Source organism: Nelumbo nucifera, chromosome 6, assembly GCF_055504915.1.
Source record: "Nelumbo nucifera cultivar China Antique chromosome 6, China Antique-T2T, whole genome shotgun sequence".
In the NCBI taxonomy this organism is placed as follows: domain Eukaryota; kingdom Viridiplantae; phylum Streptophyta; class Magnoliopsida; order Proteales; family Nelumbonaceae; genus Nelumbo; species Nelumbo nucifera.
Window position 1 is genome coordinate 49,542,233 of NC_142654.1, and position 12,234 is coordinate 49,554,466.

Here is a 12,234-nt window from a genome sequence, read left to right on the forward strand (position 1 = left end):
CCATGGGTCGAGCTGGTCCATGGGCTGAGCCTTGGGCCAAGCCAGGCCACGGACCAAGCCAAGCTATGAGAGGTCCATTTAAAAAAAAATGAAAAAGATGTTTAAATTTTTATTTTATATGATTTTTGATGTATACAATTAGACCTATTCATGGGTCGGGTAGCCCGACAGCCCGGCCCAACCTAACCCATTATTTTTCAGGCCTGGACAAATTTTTAGGCCCGTGGGCTTAGAGCTCTGGTTTTCTTAAATAAGCCTGGCTCGAGCCCGAGTAGCCCGATACTATTACATATATAAAAAAGTACTTATGTTATATATAATAAATAAATAAATAAATATATGCTTCTAAAATTATTAATAAATATCAATTTACTAATTAGGAAATATAAATTAGTTTAATAAATTATTACTAAATTAATATAATATTAATTTATAAAAGTATACTAAAAATAAGACATTTTGTGAACAAGTCAGGCTTCGGGCTCAGGCTCAGGCTCGAGCTTCGGGCTCTATATAAGGGTTGGGCTTGGGCTCAAGGTCTAGGCCCGATGGTTGGGCTAGGCTCGAACTTGGGCTTGCACATTTTCTGTTGATAAAGAGGCACGTGTTAATTATAAAACTATGTTTTTTTACAAATTAAATTTTTTATTTAATTCTAATCTAGTATAAAAAATATATAACATTTCTATATAAATTAATATAAATTTTATTATTTAAATATTATAATAATTTTTACCATATATGCATATAGCTTCCCAGTTGAGTTTATTAGGGGTTGTTTAGCTTGGGCCCTATCCGCTAAAGCCATCATTGGACTCCAAAAGTTTGATACCCAATTAGACTTCAAATCTAATTATCCTTGATAATGTGTGGGCATGGTGCATATCTCAGCTAGACCAAACTCAAAAGAAAATAGTTGCTTGTGCTTGCAAATTTATAGATCTAATTGGGTTAGGTTAAGTTATAAACGATTTGTTACTTTTTATTACTAATTATTAAAATACTGTATTTATTTAAAATACAGTAATTTCTATAAATTATTATATTTTTAGAAATATTGCTAATTTCCTGGTTGAAACTAATTAAATGTAATTTTCTGGTAATTAAATATAACTTTTTGGTAATTAAATGTAATTTTCTACTATTTATAACTTAAATTATAATTACTATTAATTATAGTTTAAAAATAATTATTGTTAATTATATTACTATTAATAATTAAAATACATTATTTTTTTCATTATTATTCAATATTTTTTGCAATAAAATACAATTAATTAATTTTTTTAATTGTTTTTAGTATTTTAATTAAGCTTTAGGTTTTTCAGAATTTTTGGATTTTTAATTAATTTTTGGTGTTGTTTTCATTATTATTCAATAATTTTTGCATATGAGTATTTTTAAATAATTTTTAGTGTTTTCAGCATTTATTTTTCATATTAGTCACTACAAAATTAATTTGCATTTGCTTTCATTAAAAATAAATTAAATAACTAAATAAATACCATAGTCAATAAAAAATACTACTAATTTTAAGTATTTTTCAAGAATTTCTGGCTTGGGTATTTTTTAATAATAAACTATTTATTGTACTTTTTAATTATTTTTAGTAAGTACCCTTATTAATATAAAATATTGTTAAATTTCAATATTTTTAATTATTTTTAGTATTTTAATAATGTTTACGATGGAGGTAGATTTGGCCTGACCCCTTGGCTGTGCGACACGTGGAAGCAACCGGGTATGATCTGGCAGGAGCGTCAGCTCGGCACAGCGACATAGCCATATCCCAAGAAGGGGCCCGAGCTCACCAAAAGGAACCCACACCCCGGCACCTCGGGTCAGTCCGGGCCACACTCCTATCCGAACTCAAGACTTCACCTCGTGCACCACTCCGGCACATCGACTCCAGGTCGCGTGACTGAATAAACGTACCTGACAAAGAAGTCCGTACTCTGAGGCAGCGCGCCTGACTGATTAGGGATTTGACACATGACAACCGCACTCCAACAGCCACCTGCTACCGCCATCTCAGTTGTTGCAAAGACGGCCCTGACAGAGAAGACAGTGGCGGTTATGCCTGCCCCCCACAGAGGCGGTTACACCTGATCTGGCAGAGGCTTGGGAGTGAGTGCACCAGGCTGGTTATAAAAGGCCCTCTTCCCCCAGAGTAAAGGTAGGTGATATTTTTGCGCCTTTTGGTCTCAGAATCTCTCATCCTCCTTGCCCTCTCAAAAGTACTAACTTGAGCATCGGAGCATTCCCACCGGGTTCCTCCCCTGGGAATCTCTTGTTTCCTCCCTGTTTCAGGCATCTCCTGCTCCATCAGAGGCAAGGCTACCGACAGCTAGGACCGACCGAATCGTACATCATCATTTGGCGTCGTCTGTGGGAACGCTTCGAAAAGCCTCCTCCAACCTCTAGCTCTTTTCTAAAGAAAGAAAACTTAGCATTCATGGCTTCCTCCAGTAGCGATAGACGTAATACCGACCTGAATGCCGTCGGGGAACACCCTCAGCCCCCCACTGTCTGCATCAGGCAATTCACCATCCCCCTCTCGGTGGACGGAATCCCTAGCCTGAATGTGCCACGAACAGTGGCACCTGTGAATGTTCCCCTTCCCCCCTCTGTTGAGACAACCTTCGCTGAACCAACCATTGTCCCCCTGGCGACCAACCACAACCAACTTGATGATTTGATGCAATTCATGCGGGCCATGCAAGCCCAAATGCAGCAGCTTCAGCAACACCAACTCTACCAGCAGCAGGTACTACATCACGTCTCTTAGTACCACTACCAACAATAGTGAAGGGATGAGAGATCCATCCTAGAAAATTAAAAAAAAATTATTTACAGACCAAATGTAATAAATAAATCAAGAAACTGCAAATCTTGCAGGTTCCCTGCGCAAACCAAGATTTCGATCTCCTCTTGTACGAACAACCCATTAATCAAGAAAATCATAAAGAACAATTCTAAATAATAATCAGATTATTCGCCCATTAATTTTGGGAACAAATTTCCCAAAACCCATATCTGCGCAAATTGGGTAGAACACCTTCTGCCCAATTGTGTAGGTTCAGATCTGAAACAAACTGGTTCAAGATTTGAACCATGGCTCTGAAACCACTAAAGGGATGAGAGATCCATCCTATGGACGCCCAAAGATTGTGGAAAAAGGGGCGAATTTCAAAAATTTTTCTCTCCCTTCAACTGGAAATCGTATTCCCTATTTAGAAAATCATATTTTCAAGGATCAATCTTGAACCATAAACTGAACCAGATCTGAACCAAAAGGAGTGGGAGAGGATTATACCTGATACGGAGAAATACTATCTCCCAATGGAGGTGTTCACGCCCAAGAAAAGATCCAAAGACTACTCCCACTGAAGATGGCGCAGTGCAGGATGGAGCAGAATCAGCAACGTTCTTCAAAAGAACTTGACCCTTCACAAGAATCAACTGGACGGCTTGTGAGTACAGCTCCAACCAATCTTTTCCCAAAAGATTGAAATCAAGATCCAATCTTGATTGCTCCCAAGAATTGGAGATCGAACTGAAGGAATGGCAATGGCAGGAAGGTGGCGGCAGAAGAGAATTCTCAGTATGCAGGAAATCTCTCAATCTCTCTTTCTTTAAAGAGAAAAATGCTATTGATGTTGTAGTGTTTTCAAGGCTGCCGCCCCCTTCCCCTTTTATAATCTTAAAGGGATCAACTCCTAATCAGATTAGGAGTTGCTAATCCAAATCATATTTGGGTTAGAAGTCCCTTAGTGATAAGGGATAATCCTTATCTTATCTGCAGATCAGATCAGCTGTCTCCTAATCTAATTAGGAGGTTTCCAGATCTAAATCTTATTTAGGTCTTGGACTCTCTGAGTGGATAGGGTCTAAGCACAATCCTTTTACCTGACCCACTTCAGAATTCGCCCCCTTTAAATGACTGATCAAATCAGCCCAGTTCGAAATGGGCTTAAGGCCCATTTAAGGTTATGTACTCAAAAACCTTCCAAATTGCTGCCCAGTTGGGCTTCCTTGTATGGCGTGGGACCCAAGCATTGATCTACACATCAGCCACATGGGTTCAGCCCAGCCTTTGTTACAAGGCCTGGCCGAATGCACTGCTGAAGACAGTGTAACCCCTGAAACCCATCAAATGGGCTCTATGGGCCCAACACTTACACTAAGTGGTCCCTGGGCCAAGCCACCTTGTAACACCCAGGGACTGTGGGCAGATGCAAGATTAGCCCATCAGGTGTTATCCTCAATGGTATTACACTTAACCTCTCGGCCCATAATGATCATACACTGCTCGACAAGAGAGGACCTCTCCCTCGGCTGCAAGGAACAGTGTTGCACTCTCCACTTATATGGATCCCGGGAATTAAAACCTTTTGCAAACATTTTAGAAACCATAATATATATATACTTTTATATCCTATATAAAATATATTTGCAAAACAAATCTCAACGGTTGAAATCGGCTGCCGGTAGTCTTGGTTTCCATCAGTGAGAGTGCATCCCCGATCATTACCTTTGTTCGACAAAGGGGCTGATCCTGTCACTATGATCACCCACTCAGATGAATTCTCGAACTGTCCCAACATACCCAAGTTTTGACCCCCGCTAAGGATCTCACTGATTGGTACATCAAAGATAGCCCAATCCGATACCTAGTGCAGTATCATAATCGAGTCTAGGGGTCGGGTGTAACTTTTCAGTTTTGCCCATCAATCTCCAAGGTCCAGGGCAATACTGGAAATCTGGTCCAGTTCAAAGATTCAATTAATCCTACACTGTATGTGCCTAGGGTCTCACCCTGGCAGCTGAGACAGGCCACCCCAACTGACTTGGTGGCACCACAATGTCAGCCTTGTCAAGATAGGTCTCCCCAGACCGACCCACCGGCTGTGAACATTCTAAACTAACACGAGTTTCATTAAGTGTCCAGTTTAAGGGTATTACACAGAAACATACCAAGGGAACATGAATCAAATATGTATCTTTATTCATTTACAATAAACTCATAAAGTATATCATTCTGATTGAAGCTAAGGGCATACAAAACTGTCTAACAGCTCCCACTTGCACTTAGGTCCAATCAGGTACTAGCCGGAGTCTCATGCTTTCCACGTGTTTCTCAAACACTTTCTGTGATAGTGGCTTAGTCAATGGGTCTACCACATTCTCCGCTGATGCTACCTCTTTACACTATCCTCCCGTAGGTCCAGCGTTGTCATACAACAGTGGAATGGGTGATGTGCTGAATTCCAAATTCAGGAATGAACACCTTCATTCATAAGGCAGCCTCACTTACGGCAATGCTTTCGGCTTGGGTTGTGGACTATTAATTTGCTACTTAGGACCTCTGTTTGCTGACATTCAGGAAACAACACACGATCCTATCGTGAAAACATATCCAGATGTAGACTTTCTATCATCTGGGTCTGACTGGAAATCGGCATCTGTAAACCCCTAGATCTGTAGTGAGCTACTGTCGAACACCAGACAAAACTCTTTTGTCCTTCGAAGGTACTTAAGTATGTTTTTCACAGCAGTCCAATGCTCCTGCCCTGGGTTGGCCTGAAATCTGCTTACTACACTCACTGCCTGAGCAATGTCAGGACGAGTGCACAGCATGGCATACATGATGCTCCCTACGGCAGAGGCATAGGGAACGTCTTTCATGCCATCAATCTCCTCAGAAGTCTTGGGAGACATCTTCTAGGAGAGAGTGACTCCGTGCCTGAAAGGAACATTTCCTTTCTTGGAGTTTTCCATGCTATATCTTTTGACTATTTTGTCAATATAAGCAGATTGGGATAATCCAATTATCCGCTTCGATCTATCTTTATAGAGTCGAAGACCCAGTATATAGGAGGCTTCTCCAAGATCTTTCATGGAGAATTGCTGCGAAAGCCATACTTTCACTGTAGTTAACATTCTTACATCATTCCCAATGAGTAGAATGTCATCTACATATAGAACCAAGAAGGTAACCTTATCTCCACTGAACTTCCTGTAGACACAGGGTTCATCCGGATTCTACTCGAAGTCAAACGATTTGACAGCAGAGTCAAAACGGATGTTCCAACTTCTAAAAGCTTGCTTAAGTCCATAAATGGATCTATTAAGTTTACATACCATGTTTTCCTGACCTGCAGCAATGAAGCCTTGCGGCTGCTGCATATAGATATCTTCAGTAAGATCTCCATTCAGGAATGTAGTTTTGACATCCATCTGCCAAATCTCATAATCATGGTATGCTGCTACAACTAGCAGGATCCTAATGGATTTAAGCATGGCCACAGGCGAAAAGGTTTCCTCATAATCGATGCCTTCTTTCTGAGTGTACCCTTTCGCCACTAGACGAGCCTTGAAGGTCTCAATCCTGCCATCGGGGCCCTTCTTCCTCTTGTAAATCCATTTGCAACCGATTGCTTTTACCCCGGAGGGTGGATCTACTAGAGTCCAGACTCCATTGGCCTCCATTGAGTCCATCTCTGCTCTCATGGCCTCCACCCACTTCTGGGAATCTATGTCCAACATAGCTTCCACGTAAGTTACGGGATCCTCCTCACTAGTCAAGGTTTCCACCAGGTAACTATCCTGATCATAACCATAATGGACTGGTGGCCTGGATGCCCGAGTGGATCTTCTAAGTTGGTCACTACCTGGAACTTGTGGGACATCTCCCACTGCTCCTGAGTTCTCCTCATCAAGAACAACTTCTTGACAATGGGTGTCCAGGATATAGTCGGTTTCCAAGAATTGCGCATTTCGACTGCAGAACACTTTCTGCTCATTTGGGTCATAGAAAAGGTAACCTACAGAGCCTTTTGGGTAGCCTACAAATAGGCAACGGCTGGTCTTAGATTCCAACTTGTCTGCACTCGTTCTTTTAACGTGTGCTGGACAACCCCAAATCTTCAAGTGTCTGACACTTGGTTTCTTTCTGGTCCAAAGTTCATATGGAGTATTCGGAACCGATTTGGTTGGACCCCGATTTAGCACGTAAATCGCAGTCTCTAATGCGTAACCCCAAAAGGATGTGGGTAACTCTGAGTGTATGAGAAGCGACCGGACCATATCTAATAAGGTCCTATTCCTCCTCTCTGAAACACCGTTAAGTTGTGGTGTAGCAGGAGGAGCTAATTGTGACACTATCCCATTGACCTTTAAGTAGTCCCTGAATTCGTCACAGAGATATTCGCCACCTCGATCTGATCGAAGGGCTTTAATTTCTCTCCCTAACTGTTTCTCAACTTCTTATCTAAACTCTTTGAACTTTTCACAGGATTCAGACGTGTGTCTCATTAGGTACACGTAACCATATCGTGAAAAATCATCTGTGAAGGTGATGAAATACACGTGTTGATTTTGTGTCCTAACACTTAGGGGACCACATACATCAGTATGTATTAGGTCAAGTGTGCCCGTACATCTTTCAGGCTTACCGTTAAATGGCCGTTTTGTCATCTTGCCTTGTAGGCAAGGCTCACAGGTGGGAAGATCTTCTACAGTTAGAAAATCCAAAGGACCATCCTTTACCAACCTTGTGATTCGGTCAACACCGATGTGGCCAAGTCGGTAATGCCACAGACACGTGGGATTAACTGTATCACGGGCTCTCTTCTTGGGGATTTCAGCCGACGTAGTTTCGGTTATGTTAGTTTCTAGAGAAGGATGCAGAACATAGAGACCGTTCTCCAGTTCCCCGTATGCGATGAATCTGTTGTTTCTTTTAATAGTAATCGCATTACTAAAGAAGACAGAATAACCATCTGCACACAGTTTTGAGACAGAAATCAAATTTCTTCTTAAATTTTGTACATAAAGACAATCTTTCAGTACAATTATTCCTTCTCTAAAATATAATTCCACGGTTCCTATGGCCATGGCTGCAACAGTTGCAGTAGTCCCCAAGTAGAGTGTGACTTCTCCTTCACTCAGCCTTCTGCTTACCTTGAACCCCTGTAGTGAGTTACACGCATGAGTTGAAGCCCCGGAGTCAATACACCAGGATGCAGAAACTACCAACAAATTGGTTTCTATAACACAAGTTTCGAAGTTACCTTTCTTGGATTCCAGGTAGGCAGGACAATTCCTTTTCCAATGGTCGGTCTTCTTGTAGAAATGACAGGCATCCGATGCTTTGTCTTTCTTCTGCTTCTTGCTTTTAGTGGCTTTCTTCTGAGGCTTCTTTGCCTTCCTCTTTCTCTTGCCTGTCTTGCCAGCTTCAACAAGCATGGCTACAGGCTCATCCTTTTTAATCAGTACGAAGCATTGATAGCCGGGCTAGCCCTGGCCCTAGAGGTAAGAGCAAAACACATCGTCATCTATAGCGATTCCCAGCTCGTGGTCAATCAGGTTACAGGCGAATACGAAGCCCGCGAATTGACTATGATCGCCACTTAGCCAAAGTAAAGGAGGCTCTACTTGACTTCCAGTCACACTTCATCGGGCAAATCCCGAGGTCAGAGAATGTTGAGGCCAATGCATTGTCCCGGTTAGCCAACACCAGTGATAACACCATGAGGACCGTGTTACCTCGGCCTAGCATTCTTGGGGGGGCAGAGGAGGTAGCTCCTGTCGTCCAAGCAGAGTCAAGCTGGATCGATCCACTCGCGAGCTTCTTGCTACATGGGACCCTCCCCACAGACCGCAATGCCGCCAGGCAGCCAAATACGTCATAATAGACGGACGGTTGTATCGAAGATCCTACACGCTCCCCTACCTGCGCTACTTGCGACCTCCCAAAGCCGAGCTTGCACTCCACGACATTCATGAAGGCCTGTGCGGCGAACACCTGGGGGGCAGGGCCCCCGCTCAAAAAGCACTACGATAAGGGTACTATTGGCCAACAATGAAAGCATACGCCGTTGAGTTAGTCAGAAAATGCGATAAGTGCCAGAAGCATGCCAATATCCACCATCAGCCCGTCGCTGACCTCAAGTATCTCACCAGCATGGCCCTTTGCGCAATGGGGCATCGACCTACTTGGGCCATTCCCGCCAGCAACAGGTGGAAGGAAGTTCCTAGTAGTGGCGGTAGATTACTTCACAAAGTGGGTAGAAGCTGAACCTCTCGTGACAATCACAGCTCGAAACGTCCAGAACTTCTTCTGGAAGAACATAGTGTGCTGCTTCGGGTTACCTCGGGTATTGATTTCCGACAATGGCAAGCAGTTCGAGGATATCAAATTCCAAGAATGGTGCCAAGACATGGGGATCCGGCAGAACTTCACGTTGGTCACGCACCCGCAAGCAAACGGTCAGGCAGAAGTCACGAACAGAGCTATCCTCCGCAGACTAAAGGCCAGGCTAGACCGAGCTAAAGAACTATGGGCGGACGAGCTACCCAGCGTCCTATGGGCCTACCGAACTATAGAGAAGACCGCCACCAGAGAAACTCCCTTCAACCTCACCTACGGCACAGAGGCGGTCATCCCAGCCGAAATTGAAATCCCCTCATTACGACTGGAAGCGTACGGCAACAAGACCAATGACGATGAGCTACGTACTAACCTCGACCTACTCGACGAGGTGAGGGACCTCGCCTACATCAGGACCGCAACGTATTAGCAAAGGGTAGCTTGGTACTACAATGCTAGAGTCAAGAAGCGAAACTTCCGCGTCGGCGACCTGGTTCTCCACAAGGTCATGGTACCTGAGCCCGACGTTGGCAAACTCAACCGAACTGGGAAGGACCCTACCGAGTAAAGAGAGCACTCGGAGGAGCGTACGAGCTCGAAACCCTGGAGGGTAGACAAACACCTCGAGCAAGGAACATCGTCAACCTAAGGCGATATTACCTGTAAATTAATAAAACACCTCATGCTCGCTTGCTTCTTCTTAAGCATGAGGGTAGACAAACACCTCATGCTCGCTTGCTTCTTAAGCATGAGGAGGGTGGAGAAAATTTCTAAGTCTAAAGGAAGGACATATTCACAACAGAGGGAGATGGTCCCAACAACATTGCGGATGGAGTTTGGGTGGAGCTGACCAATGGTGACGCCGAAGTGATTCAAAACCTCGACGATTAAGGGATGAAAAGGAAGGCGCAGTTCGGCGATGAGCTGCTCCCGGAAAATCACGATCTCATCTGGACCGTGCTCCCAAGGGAAGTCACCCATAGGTAAGCTATAAGTGTACTTCCCAGGCAGGTTAAACTGACGAACAAGAGACCGAAGTCTCTCAGACGTCCGAACTTGTCTGGCATCTGAACTCGACGAGAAGTGGATTCCAGGCTGCCAGAGGTGACCCGGACTGAAGGCCCTACCTCCGACTCATCTAAAAGGCTGTCGAAAGAGGCAGCCCGACCCGAGGTCTCCGCCTCAGGCCCTCCTAAAAGACTATCTAAGCTACCCGAGCTATCTGAACTAGACATTGAAAGGAAAGGAAATTGAAAGAAGCTAAGGAGACTCACCAAGGAAAAGCTACCGAACTAGGAAAAGTGACGCGAGCTGAAGACCTTGGACGCGAGCTCAAGAAACAAGTGCTGAAGATTGGCAAAGGAAAAATGACTAGGACCCCCACTATTTATAGCCGCTATACCCGCGCATCAATGGTCAAGATCAAAGCCATCCAACGGCTCTCAGGAAAACCGGCTGCATGACCCCCGAGGTGAAATCAGTTTAGCACGAATTTTTGACGTCCGAAATCTAATGATCGTTTGATGTCCGAAATCTGATAATCGTTTGACATCCGCGCGTGAGCTGTACGTGACCTGGGTTGACCTTTGGTTGAGCCGAGCCGACCCTGGTCGAGTCAAGAGCATAGGCGGGTCAGACCGGAGGATCTCTGAGCTAGACGAAGCACGCCACGGGGCAAATCCACCCATCAGTCCGTGAACTCCCCACGCCGGGTCAAGACCCCGAGCACGGGGAGTGGGGGGCAATTGATGGAGGTAGATTTGGCCCGGCCCCTTGGCTGTGCGACATGTGGAAGCAACCGGGTATGACCTGGCAGGAGCGTTAGCTCGGCACAGTGACATAGCCATATCCCAAGAAGAGGCCCGAGCTCCCCAAGGAGAGGCCCTGAGCTCACCAAAAGGAACCTACGCTTCCCAGGAGGTAGAATTCGAGCTTTCCCTAGAAATCTCGAGCCTTACAAGGAACCCCGCAAAGGGTGAAGCCCAGACTGACCCACCTCGGGTCAGCCCGGGCCACACCCCGGCACCTCGGGTCAGTCCGGGCCACACTCCTATCTGAACTCAAGACTTCACCTCGTGCACCACTCCAACACCTCGGCTTCAGGTTGCGTGACTGAATAAACGTACCTGACAAAGAAGTTCGTACTCTAAGGCGGCACGCCTGACTGATCATGGATTTGATACATGACAACCGCACTCCAACGGCCACCTGCTACCGCCATCTTAGTTGTTGCAAAGACGGCCCTGACAGAGAAGACAGTGGCGGTTATGCCTACCCCCCACAGAGGCGGTTACACCTGATCTGGCAGAGGCTTGGGAGTGAGTGCACCAGGGTGGTTATAAAAGGCCCTCTTCCCCCAGAGTAAAGGTAGGTGATATTTTTGCGCCTTCTGGTCTCAGAATCTCTCATTCTCCTTGCCTTCTCAAAAGTACTAACTTGAGCATCGGAGCATTCCCACCGGGTTCCTCCCCCGTGAATCTCTTGTTTCCTCCCTGTTTCAGAAATCTCCTGCTCTGTCAGAGGCAAGGCTACCGGCAGCTAGGACCGACCGGATCGTGCATCATCAGTTTAGGTTTCTCAAAATTTTCTAGATTTTTAATTAATTGTTGGTATTTTGTAATTATTATTCACTAATTTTTGTATACGAGTCATTTTTACAATAAAATATTGTTCATAAAACAGGTTCTACATTTTAAATTTTCATTAATTTTTATCATTTTAATGAGTTCATTATGCACAATAAAGGTCTCAACTCATAAAAAATATTAATTAATTTAAAATACATTAATACAAAGTTATATAATAATATTATTAAAACTATCAATTCATATTTTATATTTAAATTTCTTATTTTTAATTAATTGTTGGTATTTTTTCATTATTATTCATTAAAATTTTCAATAAAATACTATTAATAAAATGGGTTCTGCATTTTAAACATTCATTAATTTTTATCATTTTTAATGAGTTCATTATGCACAATAAAGGTCTAAACTCATAAGTTATCTAATAATATTATTAAAACTATCAATTAATCTTTATATTTAAATTTCTTACTTTTATTAGCATTTATTAAGTTT